The following is a 23367-nucleotide window of genomic DNA, read 5'->3' as shown; positions in this document are numbered from 1 at the left end:
GTGAGGGTGGGCTGCAGGCTCCTGCCCCTCACTGCAGCCATGAGCACAGAGGACGTGTCACCAGGGCAGCACAGGACTCGCAGCAGCAAGGAGATCCCTGTGTGGCCCTGCTCCACCCTGCAGTACCAGATCACATCTGCCGGGCTGCGGAGGCCCAAGCCCACAGCAGGCAGCCCACCCCATGCACCAGTCTGGGGGGCACAGGTCCCCCCTGCCTCCCCAGGAGTGTGCACAGCTGCTGGGAGCCAGTCCCTCTCCCCACTCCTCTGAATAAGCCCTGGCCACAAGCTCTGTCAGCTGAATCTGAAAACAGGGCTCCACACTCAAATGACCCTAGCCCCCAGCAGCAGTGATGAGCCTCCTTTTGCCCAACAGACTCCCAGCATCTTAGGCACATGCTTTTCCAAAATGCCACCCTTGAGAATTTATTATTTAAATCTTCAGGGACAAAACTTCACAGAGCACATGACTTGTCATGTCACACAGACCCCTGCTATGTCTTGGCTGCCACATCTTTATTTCTGGATGGGGTCTCCAGTCAACAGTGCATTTTTCTAGTCACTAATGTGATCCTCCATATCACATGCCAGAACTAGGATAAGAGCAGGTCACTAGAAGCACTGAACACTCCTTGCCTCAAGCATGACAACTACAAATGCATCACAAGGCCAATGAGCAGAGATGAATAATAGTGATATTAGTGATCACACCTAATAATCTTGTACTCTCACCCGTAATCACCAAGACACAAATTTTTCCAGGCTATAATGCTTAGTAATCCTTATTAATTCTTTCACTGACAGTACTTCCCTACCACAGTACTCATTATCTCAATAGCCTCCTCTCCCAGTGTTCCTAAATGCTGTCTCTGGCTTTCTGGCTGCCTCATTTCTCAGTCCCTGACCCTCTTCATCTGCCTCTTCTTCATCTGGTCCTCCAGTGCCCCACACCCTATGCTCTGGTTCCACTGGGACCTGTCCAGAAGCACAGGCTCCTCCCACACCCAGACTGCTTCTGATCTCCTCCTTTCTGCTCCCACTTAGATGAACTGGAGCTAGTGGTAGGCATACTTTAAACATTTTAATAAAAAGAAGCGTTATCCCTAGCCACATGGACTTTTAAGGAACAGGGTTTCTCAACTGCACAACATAGCACAAAATATAGATTTTGCCCAGAATAACAGATTCTACACACAGATTTCCTAGTCTCAGTTTCCTCAATATTTTGCAACACTCTGTGGATAAGGTCAGTGCCCTGTAGGACATGGCTTGTCTTCTGAATCATGGTGCCTCTCTAGGGGAGCCCACTTTCTCTAAAATGGGTTATTCCCCCAATTAAAGGGGAATTACTCCCACTGCAATGTCTGCCTCTTCCTGCCTCACAACTAACTGCATGGCCTGAAAGTCTTCCCAAACTGACCCACCCAAACTCTACTTTTTTTTAAAACCAATATCAACCACGTTGGTTTGTCCATTCCAAATCTGGAACTTCTTTATGCTCCAAACCCCATAATACAACAATGAAGAGGTTGCAAAAAGCTGGCATTGGTCAACATGCTTGCTGGATACCAAGGTGCTACACCACTGAAATAAGCAGCCATTAAGTTCCCACAATTTCCTACTGTACCTAGTCTGGCAGGTACAGCCCCTGTCAGCACATGGCAAACTTCATATGGACAGAGGCATTTCGCGACACAGGCATTTTCACAACTAGGATTCATGACTCAGGCATAAAAGACTCCTCAAATCAGGCCTGAAGAAATAAATAAATAGATAAATCTCCATGTACTGAGCAAGGCTTTCCAAATGCCCTTTCATTCAACTTTCCAGTTTCCAGTAGCCATGTCTCCCATTCTCCATCCTCACCTGATCCTAAAGCCTACCAGTCCTTTTTACATAATCCCCAATTCAATTATAATCCCTCTCTTCCATTTAGGAACAACTAAATCTCTCGGTACTGACAGAGAGTTGCTCTTCCCACGGATGCATTTTCACCCTTTACAGAAGCTCCTTTAAAATATATATCACTCCATCCCCAGGTATCAGGTTATGCTTTTCATGGAACTTCACCATAATTTCTTCCAAAACCTCTTACTAAAAACTCCCACACCAGCTCTCATTTCTTCCACTTCGAAAAAGGTAAGATATTTCCATCCAGAAGTTGTAAGCCTCATTTTGAACTGAACTCAAAGTAAATATTTTGTATTTTATTCTATTTCTTAATTACAGAGAAACAGAAGAAAAGTAGCATGTTTTCTATTTGTCAGGCATCTCTTTTTAAACATAGTGGTAGAGCAGAGCACTCTGGTTCAAAATGGGTATCTCAATGGATAGCTCTATTCCAAGCATAAAACAGTCTCCAGCCTGTTCCTATAAAGCCAAGCAAGGAAAAAACAGAAGCAGTAGCAACGGCATGCACCCTCAAGGGTGCTAACAAGAAGCTGACTGATAACCAGGGAAGCCAACAGACACTAGCAAATGTATTACTTATATCTTTAAAAGATTCATGAGAAAGGAGAGACAAAGGGAATCCACTTAGTGAAAAGACTTTCAAAATTACTTGAAACAATGGTTTAGAAGTGAGGCTCTTCTCTCCCCCTCCACTTCCCACCCCCCATAAATACTAACCCATTCTCTTTTTCATAAGCATACAGATTTAAGGCATTTGGATTTTTTCATTCTCATAGTACAACCTCTTAAAATCCCCAGTACAGTCAGGATTTTAAGATAATGCAACCCATTGTCTTAACCCATTGTCTTGTTGGACTATTCAGGCAGTACGAAAGTTTCTGGATTCTGGCTGTTAGTGGCCAAAAATCCCCTTTGCAGAGAGAAATCCTACTTACATAGATCCACAAGAGATGGCTTATGCACCCGTCAGGCGCAGAGCTCTACACCGATCTCACCCTGGTACCAGTCCCTGGCACAGAATTAAGAAGCTGCAGATAGCTACTTGATGTCCCTCAATTTGTGCTCCCTGAAGGTCACAAGAGAACCAACCCCATCATACCATAAAGAATCCCATTATTTTAAATGAGAAGATAAGAGATGCCATAATGGGCCAGACAAAAGGTCCATTTAGCCCAGCATTCTGTACCTTACATTGACACAGAGCAGTCATAAGTCCTGTAAACCAGAATGATACACTACTTTAGATGTTAGGTAAATCTACAAATTTTGATCTGGATCCTAATTCTTCCAAACTTTGTGTGTGTTTGGATCTAGAATGTCAATACAGGCTCACATATGACGGATACATAATAGGAAGGATGGGATGCCCTAGCATTGGCGGAGTGCATAGACATATTCAGACTGCAAAAAAATCCATATATAGGATGGTATATTCTCTGTCACTGACTTACATCAATATTTCTTAATGTTATTTACAAAAAAACCAAACACAAAAAAACACCTTTGTGATTCTGTTATTAAATGCCCAATGAAGGTATAGTTAGAGAATGTTAAATGGCTTCCAAGGTGTTTGACTACTACTTGTACTGCAGTTTCAGGGACTGAGCAATTGTGGGCAGAGCCCCACTATGCTGGGTGTTACATTTCCCACCCCTCAAAAAGAGACAGTCCTTCTCCCAAAGCTTGCAAAACAAGGAAGCAAGAATACCAGTAGATCACCGTGCACAGCAGGAAAAGCAGAAAGCAGCTGGTGCACCATAACCAACTACCCTTGATTCTTTTTAGATATGTAACTCGGGTGGCGGCTCAATAGTTGCCACCCCTGCCCAATATCAGGGATGGTGAGGTAAGAGTGGTGCAGGGCTTCTGGACAGCACCAATTTACTTTCCAGCTGGCCCCTGCTCCCCACAGAGCAGCCCGTGGTCCCAAGAAGGTCTAACACTTAACTGATTTAACTGTTTACACTTTATTTACAAAACAAGAATAGGAAAGGCTATTTACAAGTGAACTTAAATGACATAACCAGAATCACAAAACAAACCTGAATGCATTAGTCAACCCTTGACTCAAGAACCACAGGTAGGGTAACTGGCAGCTTTCAGCTGCTGCTGAGATGCTACCACAAGGAAGCAAGGTGGTCACTCCCAGCAGCTCCAACAAGTTTCCCAATAAGCAACAGGTTAAGGTCTTCTGGTCTGCAGCAATCAAATTGTATCAAACCCCAACCCCCCAAAGAGGCTGAAGGGTGACCCTCTGTAGCAACTAAAAAGGCAAGCAACAAGCAACTGAGTAGGCTCCTGCAGCAAACAGCATGACCCAAGCACAAAGCTCAGGGACTCCATCCAATGACAATCAGCTGCAGAATAAGGGACAGGACTGAGTCCCCTCTGAGGCAGTCAGTGGCAGAGGGTCAACAGCACAGGCAGCTCCCAGGGGTCTTTGCTCTAAACCCCTGCTCTAGATGACTGGCCGGGCACCCCCACACACCTCACGGCTCACCAGTCCCGCTCCGAGTGCCAGCCTGTGCCCCGAGCTCCCAGGGACCCTTGTCCCGGTGCTTTGCTGCTCCTCAGGATCCCAATGCCTTGCCTGCTGCTGTCCTGCTTCCCCAGGGAAGGTAAGGGGTTTCCTCAACTCACCGGCCCAGCTCCCTGGTCCGGATAAGGATGCTGCCTACGCTCCTGGCCGCTGCTTCTTCTCTGCAGTGAAGTGGGGGGGCCGACTGCCACCCGTAGCCTCTGGGATGCCCAGCATGTCCAGCACACTGCAATGAGGCTTTAGGGCACCAGCTCTCTGCCCCAAGCCCTGGCTGCTGCTCCCTCTCTGCTGCAGGGCTGGAGGCACAGCCGACTGCTGCTGCCTTCTTTTCCCAGGGCCTTCGAGGCTCTTCAGAGGGGTCTCTCTGCTCCCTCTGCTGGGTCAGCTCACCCCAGCTCTTCTTAGGCCTCCTGCGCTGTTCCCTGGAGTCGCTGTCAGCAGCCCCCACGCCAGTTCAGCTGCTGCTTTTATTCCCTCCGGTGGTCCCTCCCTGGCTTGCAAACCAGCTAAGCAGGGCTCAGGGTGGCTGGCCCCCCACCCCGGCCATTCCCCTTCCATGCAAATGAGGGGACTGAAAACCCCTTCTTTCGATTGGCTTCTCCTTTTCCCACAGGGCAGGGCTCCCCTACTCCACCCTTGGGGTCGCTCCGAGTTCACCTGCACTGTTTCTAGCCCAGGGTAAGTATCTCATGCCAATCTGGTGAGCCCACATTGGCAGTATGTTACAGACACAACAGCAGCAAAGGAGAGCTTTAAGAAAGGACATGAAGGGGGATAAGGAGGTAACTTTACAGATATTTAAGGAAACTCATGCCATGCAGAAAGGATAGCATGGGAGAATGAATGAAGGGCTTTGTGTTTACCTTCATTTACACCCTGATGCCTCAAAAATATTAACTGTAGCATGTGAAAGCATTAACTGCCTAACACATTTACATCCTGTGATGTAATATTTACTGGATCATCTTACATGCTCACATACTAAAAGTCACTAAAACAGAATTCTTAGGAAACTAAATACAAGCATGGGTGTTTACACACACAAGCAATTAAAGTAATAAATACAGGGAGCATTTTCACATGAATATTTTTCGGCCAAGTTCACACACATATTAAAGTTTTAGATTTGGCACCTTCAATTAAGAGATTCATTCTGGGGGACACTTATACACACCCAACTTTACCCAAATGAAAAACTCCATTGAACCCCTAGCCAATTTGGGTCTCTCTTCTCTGGCCAGTGCCAAACACATTCAAGGCTTCATCAGCTGTAGAAGCAAGTTGTCTTGACTCATCACAGGTGGTTGGACAAACTTTCTGTGAAAGGAAGTTCTGTGCCTGAGACCAGGGGTGATCAACCTCTGGCCTGCAGTCCAAATTTGTCCCCCTGTACTTTGTCATCCAGCCCATAGGGCTCCCCATGGACCCATAGGAAACCTTATGAGGCATGGCCAATCCCTGTACATGATGCTACGTAGAAGCAACATGGGGTCCTGGGGCCAATCCTGACATTCAGAGCTCAGGAGAGACGAAGCAAGGTCCTGCAGCCCTGATCCCAGCATGAGGGACTGGATCCAGGCAGCATAGTCTAGATCCAGGTGTGTGGGCCTCATGCTGGAGTACAGAGTCTGAGCTGACCCACAGACTGGCCCCACAACAACACTGTCTTAGGCTAAGCCATCAGAAGCTAATATAAACTGGAGTAAATCCAGTGTGCCTCCTTGCAGAAGACCATCATGAAAGCAATCACCCTAAGCAATGGCTTGGGAATGGACTCCTTCACCATTAGAACTGGAGCCAAGCAAATATGTGTGATTGCACCAGCACTTTTTTCCCCATCTATATCTCAGTTATTCCACTTCTCATTGCTCACAGATTTCCATCTGAAGTCAGCATCCAGTTGTATGGATGGGAATCTCTTTAACATCAACTGGTTAGGTTCCAAATTCAAGATCATCAATACCTCCATTACTGATCTTCTCTATGCTGATGATTGCATCATGTATGCCCACTCAATTGAAGAGCTTCACCTGGACTGTCAATTTCACGAGAACCAAGAAACTTTACCAGCCTACCCCAAACCAATCAGCTGCTCACCCACATGCTTACAATTAGAGGGCAGTCCTTGGCGAATGTTCCCCTACCTGGGTAGTCACCTGTCCCAAAAAGTAAACATAGATAATGATGTTCAACACTGCATAAAGTATGCCAGTGTTGTCTCTGGAGGTCTCCAAAATAGTGTCTTCAATCATGACATCAGGACCCAAATTTTTGTCTACCAACGTGTTGTCATCCCTACCCTGTTGTATGGGTGTGGAACCTAAACAACATATCAAAAACACCTGAAAGCTTTGGAATGTTATCATCAGTGATGTCTTTGGAAAATCCCCTATATCAACGGGAAGGACAGACGAACAACTACCAGCATTCTGGCTCAAGTAAACGCCACCAGCATTGAAGCCATGTTTATATGGCACCAGCTTCATAGGACAGTAAGTCATAAGGATGCCAGACAGTTGGCTCCCCAACTCACCAATGGTTACTGCTGTGGATGTGAGCAAAAGAAGAGATTCAAATGACACCTTGTAAGCCAATCTGAAAATGAAATATTAACATCAAGACCTGGTAAACTCAAGCACTGAATTGTCCAGTGGCGCCATGAAGTACAGCAGGGCATCAATCATTTTGAGCAAAATTGTCTCACTATGGAGGCGGATAGACACTCTTGTCACAAAGGGAAAGAGCTGTGACCTGGCATCACCAGGATCCACTCTTTCCTTCTAGAACTGGGTGACATGTCTGCACTTGGATATGCAAATTTTGGATTGGCCTTGAGTCCTCTCCAAACTCACTGATGACTTTTCTATCTACTGGAAGACTGTCATCTTAGTATGGAGGGACTCCCAACAAAGAGACCATTTGGTGCTATGCTCAGAGGTTGATCTAGCAGAGATTCCAATACACAGGGTTTAAAGGACTTTATAGTTGTATTAGAGAAGCATGTTGAAAATATTATGATTCTGGGTTTAGGGCTCTCAACTGCTGAAGAGATATTACTTTTGCCACATACTCTTCTCTACTCAGCCACCTTCACTCAGGTGAATAAACACTGATGAAAAATTCCCTAATATGTTCACTTGCACTCCCACTTCTTTTAGTCTGAAGCAACTCCTTCAGTATCTTATTTTGAGCATTAAGAACAAAAGGAAGTCTCATCTCACAGCATCATACCACCCAATCCCAGCGGCACACCCATACAAGAACTTCATGGCAATCAGGATACATAAGTGGGTAGGCAAGAGGCTGGAAAGATGGTCACCAAGCCATTACAACAGTCAAACTTCCTAGCTCAATCCCTTGAAATGTCATAGAATAAAACAATGTTTATGTTGCTTATGTAATCTTACTATCACATTCAGAGTGGAAATCCCATCCCCAGATCTGAGGACAGCATATACCTGGGGAGCTCAGAGAAAACTCTGAAGCTACATAGATCAAAGATTTTCACATTTAGAAAACTACTTCCCTCTTCCTAACGGATTAGAAAGTCTTCAAATAAAAATTCTTGAATTTTTCTGTCCTGTATTGTTTTCCATGTAGGAGATAAATTTTTATACAGTTGATTTAATCTGAGACTCACCCTTTTTTTTTTTCTTTTCAGAGTGTACACCCCTAAAGGATTGGTGTATTCCAAATTACAAGGTATTCAAAGTAGGTCTGTTTCAAGTTTGAAACTGCTAACTTAACTACGGCCTAATTTCATCCAGTGTTTCAAGAATATACATTATGTTTCTCATGTTTTACAGTATATGACATACCATATTTAACATTTTCTGAACAGCAGTTCATTTTCCTGTGTGGTTTGAAATTAGCATTCTGATATGCTATTTTTAATTATGTTTGTGGTTATCTAATGCCTGTGTGCCTTTAATCTCCTGGCTGTTTAAGTAGTAGTTATACATTTTTGCTAGGGATCCATGAATTTTTCTCCCTTTCATTTTAGCTTGGCAGGCTGGTGATTTGTGATGTTTTGCATGCATATGGAGGAACAGTCTCTATTGACCCTTGGGAGAGAAAAAAAGAAAGCAAAGAACATGAAAAAATGTTATAATTTTCCAAAGATTTGTGATTTTGAGTGGCTAATTTTATTTCTCCAAATGAATAAGCACTATCTGATTAAAACTGCTATTATATGGTCAGAAACTGTAGACCAAACACTGAATAACATTAATACTGTCATCATTATGCAGGATTTAAACCTAAAATTCATTCAACCAAAATGAGTATATAAAAAAGGATATTTACAAAAAGAAGAAGGAAATAAATGTCAGATTGTCTAAGACTCAATCAAATTTTGTAAAATACATTTCTGATCTTTTTAAAACTACAGCAAAAAAGTTTAATTTTTATATTTGGAAAGGAAGGGAGAACTTTAAAAGTTCTTTACTTTTCTTGAAAGTCTGCCCATATTTCTGATGGTTTCTTTGGTGAAGTTAATTGGATTTGATATTTTATTATAATATTTACATTTATTAAGTTGGCTCTTTGCCTCTAGCAGATATAGTTGCTTACCCATAATGAATATAAAACTTCCTGTGTTTCATGGCTTTATCATCTCTTGGCTGCCTGGTAGATTTTTTAAGGCATTTCTCTTCTCTGGCATGGCATTAGCCTTTGCTGCATGATAGATGCTGTGTGCCTAGTCTTTTTCCATTAAAGTTCATCTATAAACTTATTTACACTAATTTTTTTTTTCAGAGATAGGATCATGTTTAATTTAGACAAATGCTTTGCAGCCTAGTTTATTTTTAGGGATGATATGAAGTTTTATTTAAATGTCTGAAGCACAGTAATGCATAAATTGTACACACAGAGTCACATAAAATTCAGGTCCTGAAAAATTTTATTTACTGCCTCAGCTCCAGCAGCTCCTAAAGTCAGAAAGTTTCTGCTAGAAGGATGCAGCTACAGCATAGCAGTAGCAGCCTTAAGGGACAACAAACTGGGCAACCTCCTGGGGCCCCAAACTTTAGGGAGCCCCAAAATTTTGAATCCAGAATGAAACTAGAATATAGTTCAATGTTAAAAAACTCTTTTGTTGTATTATCGTTATTGTATTAAGATACTTTCATTGCAGTTTCATGGATAGGGCAAAGTAAAATTGAAATTGAAAATGTCAGACTTGCTTATAGGTCATCAAAAGCAAGCCTCTAAGGGGCCCCAAATGACTTACTTGCCCAGGGCCCCAACAACCCTAAGGCCACCACTTAGCATAGCAAATTAGTCATGCCTTTAATCCAAAGACCCAGAGCTCATCAAGAAATAGCATTTTTTTCCTCTACCATACCACTGACCACATCAGCATCAGCCAGAACTACCCTCTAGCAAAAAGAATGGGCAAAATTGGGCAACCAAGCTGTTGAATGGAGCCAGCAAGGAATTATCCCCAGTGAGGAGTTAGTATCCAGCTCCACCTACAAACAGCATACATGACAGGGCCTGAAAAGACAGAGTGGGTCTCGGCAGATGCAACCTTCTCATTAAATCACGAGGCCTCTACACAACTGACCAACATGTTTGTCAGGAGAAGCAAACCATAGATCATCTCCTGAGATGCCCTGTAGCACCACGATGTACCCAACAAGATCTGGCAACACCAACACCAGAAACAGTGGCTTGTGCAGAATATGGGGAACAGACCATATAGAAAGGCTGGATTGGAGACATGACAAAGACAACCCAGAGCCGAATAGAATAAGCCACAGAAAACTGCCAGAGAATGCAGAAACAAGATAAGAACAGAGCATCTCCTAGGCAGCAGCCAGCCTTAGCAACGAAGCAGTTTTTTACTCATGTCCTGCTCTGAAACCTTAGGATGGAGTCAAAGGAGAGATGTTGCTGGAGTTTCAATGTTGTCATTTTCTCAATAGTCCAGTGATATTCAATCAGGGCCAACAGCACCCTGGGGTATCATGAGATCCTATAAGGGTGCCCCTGGGTGCCATTCAATATTAGCACTGTTAGGTGTGTAAACAACTACACATGATTCACAAGATAAACCCAAAAATTTCAAATCAAAATCCAGTGTCAAAGACATTCTGAACTGTTGCGGTCTTTCTAAGTTTTCTTTGCAACAAAAGAATTACTCTATTATTTTTCCACAGTCAAGAAACAACTAAAACTAAGAGCTGGCATCTTCTTGGGGGTACTTTGAGTCTAATGAGAAGTGCCTTGAGTCAAAAACGGTTGAAAACCACTACAATAGTCTTACTGAGCAAAGGGAAATTGAAAATGAGTGGTAAGGTCATTGGCAGTAAACATATACTAATTTCTCTTTGAAGTTTTACTGTGTACATAAATATTTGAAGAATTGACACTACAGATATCTACTGAACCAAGCGCTCTCACAACTTGCAATTTCAGAGGGACAGAAGATTGAAAAAACAAAAAGACATGTCCCTTTTATAAAGTATTTGCAAAATAACAGTATTAAAATCAGAGATTCTAATATAGGAATCCTCAGGTTGAAGAACGAATCCCTTGTTATGCTGTCATCTCTTGTCATAAAATAGCCCTTAAGTTTATCAATTTAAAGAGAAAGACTGGATTGTACAGTCTATATTATACAGTTTTTAAAAGTCTGCTCACCATATCAAAAGCAATGCTATACTCAGTACACAGTGATCTGATTCTGTTCTGACACTGTCCTCAGGAACAGAGGTGGACATTCAACACTTTTGCATCCCCCAGATTCCGAGTCCAACCAACGGGTGAACAAGACCCCAGATGAACTACAGCAGCATTTAACAGGACAGCTGAAGTTAGAGCAGCCAATAACCTCTAGGATATAGAAGCCCTCCCACCATACTCCAGTATGCCACTAGGCTGAGTGCCAGGAGATGCAACAGGGATGTAAGAGAACTACATGCATCCCTATCTTAGGAAAACTTCCAATCACATAGCAAAAAGACAGGTTTCAATGTTTTGTGAAGCAGGAAGCCATTATCAAGGACAATACACGGCCGCTGACCATTATCAAGGTCAACACTGCATGAATATGGAAAGATTATCAAATAGTAGCCATTCCAGGTGACACCACTCTTTCCCTGAACTCAAGCCATGCTGTAACATCCCATTCCTTTAATAGGAGCTGCTCCTGCACAGGTACGTTACCCAAGATTCACTGACTTGTTGCAGCAACCAGCTCACCACCCAACCCAGGTGAACAGATGGCAGAAGTGGTGCTCCGGATGGAGGGAATAGTTTGTTTGTTTTTATGTGAAGAGAAAAGAAGCAACCAAACATGTGAAGAAAGAGGATCTAAGCTAAACTTTGGTATCCTCATTCCCCAAGTGGTTAAAAATAAAGCCTACAACAGGTGCCAGTTTAGACTCTACGTAGGGTTAAGTCAACCTCTGGCAGTGGGAAGGGGTCTTCTGTTAGCACCAATGCCTATGAGCATACACAGTGGGCATTCTACTTCCCAACTCCTCTGCCTCCTCACTTCTCTCTTCTGCCTAATACACAAAACAGTGGCTCCAGGCATTCTGCCCTCTAATCCCTTCTATTAAGGCATCCATAGCTTTAACCAAAATCTGATTCTGGCCCTTCAACCCAAAGAGATGGAAAAACCTTAAACTCAGTATAAATAAACTTGTGTTGCCTGGATAGACACAATCTGTACCAATTTCAGGGGCAGCCTTACAAATGGATCAGCCTGATACACCATTCATGTATCTGTTCTGTCCCTCAGAAAGTGGAAGCTAAATCACCTATTCCTCTGCAGTTTTATTCTGTGGTAAACTGCCCTGGTTCATCTTTCACTTAGGTGGGATAGAAGCACTTTCTTGAAACACTTAATATATTACCTGTGAGTATACATCAGCTGATCCATCTAAACTCCCACCCCCAACACATCTTTAAATCTGTACAATTGTGGGCAAACGCCACGCAGTGGGCCAGCAACCAAGCTGTAGACAGAACATGTGTCTCCCGACTGCCAGTTCCATCACTATTCTGTTGAACCAGTTTGCTTCATCCATGCATTTTTCAGGAGTAATAGAACATGACCTCAATTTAATTAAAAGTACAGTTTTAAAATAGAGTTAATAGTCATAGTATCTTTAACAGATTTATTTTTAGAAGAATATCAAGGATCAGATTCTGATCTTATTTACACCATAGTGCTCCTTCTAGCTTCAGAAAAAGTTTACCTCAGTGTAAACAGGGTCATAATCTGGCCCAAAGCATGTTACTTAAGAGAGCTGATAGATAAGAGGTGCTGCTGACTGCACAACAAAGGCTGTGTTGAATGATTAAATATAGTAAAAACAATCCCCCTGGATGAAAAAAACTAAAAACAAACAAACCCCCCCCCCCCCCTAGAGTCACAACTGAATAGCTGGTGTTACTGTGTCCTATTTGCAAAAGCCCCTTAACCATGACAGATTAAACTGTTTTAAAACCAAAATATGTGTCCCGTGTTAGCAAAATACTTCTGCCTTTAGCTTTGAAAGAACAAGGGAAGACACTAGGGGTATGCAAAGCAGGCCCTATTCGATTTGGATTCGGCCGAAATCAGGGACAGTGATTAAATTAGTTGATTCAGATCACTGTCCCCAATTTGATTTGGCCAAATCCAAATCTGAAGATTTGATGCTGATTCAGAGAATCAGCGATTCGGACATAAACACAGCTTTAAAAGTTTTTTCTACTTACCTCAAAGTACCAGGCATGGCTTGTGAACACTGCGATGCTGGGGTGTATGGAGTGTCCCACAGGAGTGCGGGGGGGTCCTCTATGTGCTCGGCGGTCAACCTGGAAGTGGACCAGAACTACTTCCAGTCCACTTCTGGGTCCACAGGGGAGCATATGAGGGGCCCCCCCGTGCCTCCCCCAGGTTGGCAATCAGCCACAGGGGGACACCGGGTGCCCCTGCAGACCCAGGAAACACCAGTTGCTGAGCTGGGGGGGGGGGGGGCACAGGGGAGCCCTCCAGCACACTCCCCGGTGCACCCGAAAGTGCTTCTGGTCCACTTCCGGGTCTGCTGCCGAGTGCGCTGGGGAGCCCCCCACGCTCCTGTAGGACACTCCATGCACCCCAGCATCACAGTATTCACGAGCCACCTGGTACCTCGAGGTATGTAGAAAAAACATTTAAAGCTGTCTCTATGTCCGAATCTCTGAATTTTTCCAAAAGTCTCCAAATTGAATCAGAGGGTTCCAATTCGATTCGGAGAAATTAAAAGGTCTCCGAATTCAATTTGGATTCAGAGATTCAGCCAACAAATCAGGCCAAATTGAATCAGGGACCGAAGCTTCACACAGCCCTAGAAGACACTGCTCTCCTAGACTGCCACCCCAAGCCAGAGCCACACAGGGTCCCTCACAGGCCAAATTCAGACCCACCTTTGGCAGCAGAGCAAGCAGTGGTGGGGTAAGTGGCACCAATGATCTGGGGAGGGAAGGGGGGTTAACACAGCCATTGCCCACCCCACCACCACCCAAACTGTCTCCAGTGGAGCTCCTTATCCCAGAATTCAGTGGTGGACTCCCACCCCAACTCCAAATTTCCAGGTCCCTCCAGGGGTGCCACAGGCTATGTTTCACACCCATTTTGGCTCATAAGAACAGAAATCCAATGCTTAGTTTAAAAAGCTTTTGACAAGAAAAATGTAGAGAAAATTCCCCAGACCTGGGGATGGATTGTTTTCAACAAACTAACAGACAAGAACAGTCTAATTCATGAATTAGAGGAGTTTAAGAAGCAAATTAATTCTCTGAATAAAAGATAACCATAAACCTGAGGTGAATTTCTACTTCATATTACCCGTTATATGTTTTGATTAACTGCATTAGACAGTGCAAAGAAAAATGAAGAAAAAGCAGACCACAGCTTCAGGCGAGATGCCCAACTATGTCATTCTATTGTATTGTGTCAAAATTGATTGTTAGACACAATTTCAGCACATCTAAAATTGAGAAACCATAATTTTTCTGTTTCAAAACAGACCGGTTTTCCTGTATTCACTCGTTTATATAAATCTTAATAAATATTCACGGTTAGCTCTCTGACACCTCATTAGTGAGCTGTTGAACCAGTACTGAATTAGATAGTTAAAATATTGATAATAAATGTATCTTCCCAAAATAACATGAAAACAATGCTTTCTAAATACAGAAAAAAATGTGTTTAAATACAATAACAAAAAGAGCTATTCATGGTATGAATTCAGGAGGCTATCTCTGCAAAATCTGGAGCACTCTTTGCACCCATCTTCCTATAGACCCAGTTCATCTTTTCATTCAAGTCACTAGCAAAAGTCCCATTAAACCTCAATACCAGCAGTATTAGGACCACTGTTTACTGTTAAGATGGATATTCAACAATGCTACTTCATTGGACCCAGCTAACCATAATATGCTATCATTCAGCTAAGAACAAACTCAAATTTTGGATTTGTAATTTGGTAGCTCCACTTCAACTCGAGTTTTAGTCCAACGAACAGCTAAATAGTACCTGATCTTCTAAGCTAGTAAGCAAGTTTTATATAGGGATTTCCTTCTTGCACATAATGGATGACAAACATCAAAGCTGGATTTTCAGAAGACTTTATAAATTGTTCACCTGCTGAGCCTCCAAAAAAACATATTTAAATCACTCCCACTCCCACCTCAGTGTCTGCTTGCAAGCAAAGGCTTAAATTGTAGGGGTTGTGGTTGTTTTTACCAGATCATTGGGGCATTGGTATGAAAGTGAAGCTGAAGTAGATGTTCTTGTAGACTCTTCTGTAAAATGCAAATATATACAGAACAGGACTTGATAGCCCAGAAGGTCCTTCCCATCCCAAATTACTATAATTATTGGTGCATATGTTTTCCACAGTAAACTTGCATCATCTGGGTAGATCACAGTTTACTAAAGCTTGGTACTTCTAATTGCTTTTCACTCTGAAGCAGGACCACCAAGGAATTTTATTCACCAACGTTTTTGCCTATGCTTTTTTCATGTAATGGATTTTTCAGCCATAGTCCAAAGGGGGGAGGGGGGAGAAGAACAGCAATTGGTTTATACTGTACTTTTAAAAGTGATTCCCCCCCCACCAAAAAAAAAAAAAAAAAACATAAAAAAAACAAAAACAGATTTAGCATTTCATGAACGTTATTTGAAATACGCCCACTTCTCCCAATTTACCACTGGGTTGATTACTTTCCAATTTTACAAAGTACCATACAGATCCATGTATATTTTGATAGCCAGAGAAGACTTAATAATCCTATCATGTGAATAGTTTTGCTTCTTTCAATATATACTTCTAAAAAAAATCATCAGGTCTAGATTTTTTAGTTTGAGAAAGAAAATCTGATTGTGGGGGGTGCGGAGCTTTCACATTTTCCATCAATCTAACAAAATTTTATTTGCAAAAATATGTAACAAAGCTGCTCAGACTGTGCCTGTACGCCTCGAAGGTTAGATCATCTAAATCAGTCTGCCTTGCTTTTATGTCTGCAGTCATGACTAGTATGTAGCTATCACCACTCAATGGTACACAATGCAACTAAAAGGCTCGTAATAAAATTTGATTTTTCCTTTCTTTAAAGCTATTGGTTTCAATCTTTAATTTAGCTTGCCGCTTAATATTATTGTTTAAAACAGCTGAATTTACATTTAAATCCTAATTTATAATCAATGGGGAAAAGTTACTACTTTCATAGCATTCTTTTCTATATTTCTCTAGTACTATAATCATATCGCAATAGTTCCAGTTACCAGCACTGTTATGTAGATAAAAGTTTAAGTCACATTAAAAAGGATGTGTTGCTAACTCACAAACAATGGGACTAATTCTCAATTTCACTTAAATCCCTTTCCATCACTTTAGGTGTATAAAGGGGCCTTTGAACCTATCAAGAGATACAAAATTATACCACTTTAAATTGTACTAGTAGATCGGTGTTAAACTATTGAGATTTTAATCTACCTGTTGGGATTAAGTGAATTCACTTATAATAATTCAGGTCCATACAATTTTAAACTGTCATCTTGGAAAACATTATCACTAGCACCTAAATGACTTAGAAGCCTAATTTCTGATTTAAAGTGAACAGATTTTTGGCCTCAGAATTACTTCCTTTGAGGATCTTAGTCCTTGTTACATTGTGCTGATCTAAATATCTTTGAAAATCTGACATAAATACTTGAGAGATTTTTAAAAATGAAATGTACAAGCCTAAGACACTTGGGTGCTTTTGAAAATTTTACCCATACCTTCTAATAATTGGTTACTTAAAATGACCTATAGCTTCTTTGTATCATATACTGCCATCTAGTGTAAGATATATTTATATTCCAAGCATTTGACAGACCTCAAGAGCATCAAAATGGATCAAAATGTCTCTATAAAGTCACCAGTCCATTTGTTTACATTGTTTGAAAGATTAGTTCTCTCAAAAATCCTCATATTTGTACACACTAATGAAATTGTCTAGTCTGACAAATTCAGGATATAAAAATACGAAGATGTTGACAGTCATGAAAGAGGCAGAGTTTTAGAATTATGAAATGCCTAAACATATGAGAATTCAAGTTAGTTTTTTTCCTTATTCAGTGTATAAAACTAATTATGTGTACCTGGACTATTTATTTTCAAAGTGGGACACTTAGATACTCCAAGTTTAACACCTCTCCATGCTAAAGAAGGTAACCACTAATACCTTTCAGCAGTTAGATTATTTCAATGTAAATATTTCAAATATTTCCATTTCTTTACTTAAGTGTTCAAACACTACAACCCAACATCTTTGAATGAGAAACCTGACCCCTCTGCAGCTGAAAAACAAGCCAGCAAAAAGGCTTAAAGGAAAGTTAGCTTCATGACCTGTGCAGATGACACCTTTCCCCTCACAGATAATATTCTGTCATTATTCCAAATAACATAACTAAGCAGTGTCAGCTGACTATTCTACAACAGCCACACTAATTGTTTGTCATGACAGCCAGCAGCAGAGAAAGTCCATAAATAGTATTTCTGTAATAAATGCCTTTTGAAATTGGGCTAATTGTTAAGTTACTTTGATTACAAGTAAAAAGGTCCTTCACACACACACACACACACCCCTTGTTATATTTTTTATCTGTCAATCTAAGATGTGTTCCTTACAATTGAAATTTATGTTATTAAAAGAGAGCTCACTAACAAGGACAGGCTGCAATTATTCTGAACATCAGGTGCAACAGTTCAGTTCTAAGCTACATTTGTTCTCATTTACAATTGTGTATGTGGGGGTGATTCATTAAAATAATGGAGTGTTACTATAGATTTACACCATTGTAACAGAGAAAAAAACCTGCATACACCTAATTTCTTACTGCCATCTATTCTGTGTAGCCATTTACTCATGTGCAAGGAGAATATAAAAATACCATTAGAGTGCTACTGCTCTTTTGTTAACGCTGCACAGCACTTCCAATCTGATTTGGTAGTGTTTCACACTAAATTTGCACAAAGAAAAAAACATGGTTAAAGTCTGAGGGCTTGAACAGTCAATGTAAATTGCACCAGTGGCATTTGCACTGGTTTATTACACCATTGTAAAGTTACATCAGGACTTGAGAGTGAACAGATCACCAACTATTCCAGGGTAGCTGTTCAGAGTAGGTGCTACTACAGCTCTTCATCGCTAGGTCACAGAGAGCAAGTAATAGCTCATTTGCCTATAACTCCAAATATTCAAGTGCTTATACCAAATTTTTTCCTGAGGTAACTCTACTGCAGATAAATTATAGCAATTGAGGGGCTGTATATAGGGTTTTACATAAGGACATTAGGTGTTTACTCAAGGAGGAAGTGTATTGTATGTCCAAGCCCACAAGCAAGCCCTAAATATTTACAATCATTCCCTGACCTTTTCAAAGACATTTTAAAAGAACACCACATGGCTAAAGGCAGACAAGCTATTATAAGTGCCTAGCCACCTAACAGCACCCAATGCAAGTCAATACGTAGAGGTAGTCGTCCTCTGATCCCTCTGGATCAATGTAAATTATATTAGTGAAAGCTTTATTAATGACCATTAAAATCTCATTTCCTGGAACTGTGCCTCCCATAAAAAGTATACCATATTATATGCCCATCTCAAACAAACAGAACAACTAGAGTCCTTTTAGAGGCTGCTTTTAACAGATTTCCCTACACTTCCCACATTATCGTCTACATTGCAGGAAGGTGTCCCACTGGCAGGTATATATTAGCAACAGGATTAGAATACTGGTGAATTACAAGGAATACTTTCATTTTAAACAAGAACAATCTGTCAAATCAGTTCTGCTTCTCATTCAGATAAAACACAAAGGATCACTTCACCATTTTGATTCCTTCACATCAAAATGCCTACAACATGCCAGGTACATGTGCAGTACCATGTCAAGGAGCAAGCCCATCAAGAAATGCATTACATGGGTCTTATAATATGGGAATTGCCAATGCAACTGAATATTCATGAGTGAGACATGTCCACCAAGAAAACAAAATGATGTTTTTAAAAGCATTTTTGGACACGAGAGCATAAGCAGTAGTGATTTCATCCATCACAGAAATAAATCCAATAAATAACACCAGACATTTAATATTATAACATATTTCACACAACTAGCAGTAGTTTGTCTAAGTTTTCATTAATGCAAACCTTTGCATTCGTTAAAATAAGTTAGAGGAGGTCAATGGGTTGTGTGGGGGAGGGGACATGGAGAAAAGGAAAAAAGGTTGAAGAACCTTAGTCCAACAGAATGAGGCAGGAGGCCTATTAAACAGCTTGGACCCAAACACTTTTCATTTCCACTTGCTTATTAAATAACTTTTCTATCACTAGAATTACTTCAGTGTAAATGAGAAAATATTCAGCCCCTTATCTTTTGCATGTAAAGGAAGTGTCAAATTAAATATAACCCAAAAATGTGTGTTGCAGAAAAATGTATGGTACTACCAATGGAAGCAAACCAGCAGAATCTTTTAATGTAGAAATGAGTCAAATGAAAGTTGTTAACTTTTAAATAAAATCATCCTCCTAGTGATCAGGTTCTAAATAAAATAAAAACGAGCCTCTGAAATTGACTTTACTGATTGCCAATATCCATCATAAATGGAAGAGCTAATCAAGAAATATAAATAATAAAAGTGGAAAATTTTAAAAATAATAATATACACACAACGTTAAGTTATATAGATAGAGAAATGTAAAAATTCTTCTAACTATAGTTTCAACAATGGTTTAAATGAGCAGTTTGTGAATCTAATCAATTTTTATCCAAGTATAAAAATGCCTAGAGAGGTAGCAGAAAATGAGTACTAGAATGATTTGAACAGGGCAAACCACTTGAAGTAAGACTAAATTACTAAAATTCTCTCCCTCTAAATTATAGGAAGAAATAGTTTCTCTAGATCTCTGCTCATTCTTAAGATAGAAAATTAAATTAAATGTGGATTCCCAAGTGCAGTGAAAGACGTACAAAAACCTCTTTACCATTCACACCATTTTTATCTTGTGTTTTGTGTCAACAAGGCTATCTTCAAATTGCTAAGAAGTTTAAAACTAAATCCACAAACTTATTTTTAAACTTAACTCTGAAGAGGCTTAAACCTGGTGCAATTCTGCTACAAGTTGGCTGGTCCTTTAAGAGAACTCCGGCTCAGCCTTGTCTGTGATACATCAACTATGCACTCCTAACTCTAAATGACCCTAATCAGCTAGGGCTTGGGGCAATTATCTTACTAAGGAAGGAGTTAGATAATTTTTTTAAGGAGCCAGGAGACTTGAGTCCCTTGTGACTAGCCATGAAACATGAGAGAGGATGCAGTGTGTGGAGTAGACATGGAAAACTGCCAGATTTGCAACAGAACCCAGAGAAAAGGGCCCCAGAACCAAAGGGAAGATGCACGAAATGCTAAGAGCTCACTGTCAATAGATAGAGTGGGACTGAATAAACCTAACAGAATCATTGCACAGCCCATTGAGCCAAAGGGAGACACTTGTGAATCCAAAGAACCAGGGTAAGAGAAGATTTGAGAGAGACTCTCTTGATACCTGAAACTGCAAAGCACACAGTCTCAAATGAACTGGAGAAGACGTAAAAGCAAAAGGTTAAGCCTGTTTGGCCAAAAAGGGTTGCATCTGGTAAAGCTGTTGAGATGCAACTTAAGGGTGATACTACTTTATCCTCTGTAAACTGCGAGAGCTTTGAGATTTCACAGGAAACTGGGGCACGGGGAAAACTTCCAAAGCAAGCCACAAAGGTGCCAGACACGGACACAAACTCCAGTATTAACAGGACTGTAAAAGTGATAAGGGTCAACTCTTGCTCACTTTACTCTCATGACTAGTACCTTAATTTTGATACAGAAGTCAAGCTGCATTTTCTCCTGCAAATCATGCTGATGAGATCCAAATGTCTGAATTAGAGGCCAGGCCCAAGATTTCAACAAGAATCTAAATGTCATTTAAGACATCAATTGTATGAGAGCTGCCCTTCCAAACAACACTAATGAGGACCAAGGCTTGGGATTCTGACAGGGGTGTTCAAATGCTTCTGCTGGCACCAGAGGTTCCCAGCTAGAGGGTTTTGTCCCTCTGCTCAGGGTCAGACCGATTGCCATATTTGGGGTCTGGAAGGAATTTTACCCCATGATCAGACAGGTAAGGACTGTGGGAGTTTTTGCTTTCCTCTGTAGCAGGGGACACATGGTACTCTACCTGGGATCTCTTGAGCCCCCACCACAGCCCATCTCTTGAGCATATATTGACAACATTTCATTGAATCATGATGCTGGATGTTGTGGTTTCCCTGTTTTACCTGTGGCAGGTTAGGGTGCTAGGTCTGTATTGCATCAGGGTTGATGGTAGTCTTACGCAAAATTTAGATTATGGATTATATAGCATGGTTTGGATAGGCATGGTCCTCTCTCAGACAAGGGGTTGGACTGGATGGCCTCTGGAGGTCCATTCCAGCCCTCCTATGTCTCTATGATTTATGTATCACAATGCCAGCAAGATCTTCATTTTTCAGGTCAGGTTTCACTTGCAATTAGTTAATATGGATTACTACCTTGCTATGTTGTAAAAGTGGGTCTCCAATATCTGGCAGATGTCCACAACATATGACACCAAGTATTGCCAAGTAGAGAGCCTTCAATAAAGACAGTGACCATCAACGAAAGCTAGAAAAGAGTCTGACCTACTTTCTTTGAACTTGGCAACAGAATTAAATGGATTTTGATATAATATTATAAATATGAATATGAAATAGTATGATATAGCATACGATTATGTGATCCAATGTATGGTTATAAAATATGGTGTCATATGATATAATATAGTATGATTATACATCATTATATAGTTGGATCCATGATATAGTATGATTATAAGAGCGATTAATACATTATGATGTAGTATATGCTTATAATATACATGAGAGTGCCATAGTATGATGCATCATGCAACTATAACATAACGTATTATGATATAGTATGCCACGCTTCCAGTGTAACGCATGATACCATGTGACATGTTATAGTCACATCATACTGTGTCACACCGTATCATGCATTACACTGGAAGCATGGCATACTATATCATAATATATTATGTTATAGTCACATCATATGGATATATTTCAATATAGTCTGACATGCTTCCAGTGTAACGCATGATACCGTGGGCTACAGTATGATAGGATTATAATACATGATATGATAGAGCAGGATACGATTCCAGCATTAGTACAATATGACCCGGTATAACCAACCCGACCGGCTCGTTTTTAGTTGCTCATTAACGTGCAACGAAACGAGGAAACGCACGCACCCGGCCAACCAGGCGGCGAGGGAACAGCTACCTCCCAGCAGGGGAAAGCGGGCTGAGAGAAGCTCGCAGGCGTGGGTCTTTTCGAAAGGTCTTCACCCTGCTGCAAAAGCCAGGCTCTCCCCTTGAGGGGCCGGGGAGGGGGAGTCCTAACAGCGCGGCACTGGGCTCCCCCGCCCCCGCGCACGCCCGGCGCCTGCCCCGCGGCGCGGGCCCCGCGCGCAACTTGCGCCTGTGCGCGGGGTCCGCACCGCGCGGCACCAGGCCCGGCGCTGCCAGGCTGCGGCTCCGCTCCCGGGCCGGGGGCAGCGCGGAGCCGGCGACTGCCCGCCTCCTGCCACCGAAGGCGGGTGGGAGGCTCCTTCCCCTTCCCCTCCACCCCGCGAGGTCCCGCACACGCACACGCCGGGTCTCTCTGCCACACACGCGCGGCGCGTGCCGCCGAGTTGGGCGCGCAGCACCTGCAACTCTCCCCGGCTGAGGAGGTTTCCTGCCCCGGAGCGCGCCCAGCCCTTCAGCCCCCGCGCCCCACAGCCCCGCCGACCGGGTCATTCCTTACCTGGCCGGGCAGCGCCGATCTGCCTCTGCCTCTGCGCGCCTGTGTCCCGGCTATTTATAGTCCGGGGCCGGCAGCCCGGCAGCAGGAGCGGAGCTGGGCGAGCAGCCTCCCTTCCTGCCCGCTCCCCCGCGCGGCGTCTCCCCGCAGCCCGCTCTCCTCCTCCCCAATGTCACCGCCGCCCGCCCGCGGGAGCTGCTGCTGCTGCTGCTGCTGCTGCTGCCGCCGCCTCCCCTGCCCGGCTCCGTGTGCGCTTGGCCCCCGCTTGGCACAGCCCGGCAGCGCCGTGCAGAGGTGACCCGCTGCTGCCGCCGCTGGAGGAGGAGCACAGGCCGTCGCTGGGCTGTGGGGGGAGCCGCTGCCGCTTGCCACGCACCGCCGGCGCCGGGCAAAGGCGGGCGTGAGGCGGGCAAACGAGGAGGTCCCCCCCGCGGGGGTCGGGAAGGGCCCCAGCCACCGGGGTCCTCTCTCAGGGGCTCGGGATCCAGGACTGCTCGGCCCCAGCC

At 42.6% G+C, this 23367-nt stretch overlaps 1 protein-coding gene across 4 annotated transcripts in view; it reads right to left on the bottom strand.

Moving 5' to 3' along the window:
• The window catches only part of INPP4B (inositol polyphosphate-4-phosphatase type II B), a 606962-nt gene extending 583891 nt beyond the window's left edge, over positions 1-23071 (bottom strand). For 2 of the 4 annotated variants that reach the window (XM_059722033.1, XM_059722036.1), the window contains exon 1: positions 22865-23071. The gene's annotated coding sequence lies outside the window, so the exon portion shown is untranslated. The remainder of the gene's footprint in view (positions 1-22864) is intronic. The other 2 variants (XM_059722037.1, XM_059722035.1) reach the window with 2 other exon arrangements.
• Between the last annotated feature and the right edge of the window lie 296 nt (positions 23072-23367).

The sequence above is a fragment of the Alligator mississippiensis genome, chromosome 2, assembly GCF_030867095.1.
Source record: "Alligator mississippiensis isolate rAllMis1 chromosome 2, rAllMis1, whole genome shotgun sequence".
Taxonomy (NCBI): Eukaryota; Metazoa; Chordata; order Crocodylia; family Alligatoridae; genus Alligator; species Alligator mississippiensis.
This window is presented reverse-complemented; position numbering and strand designations above follow the sequence as displayed.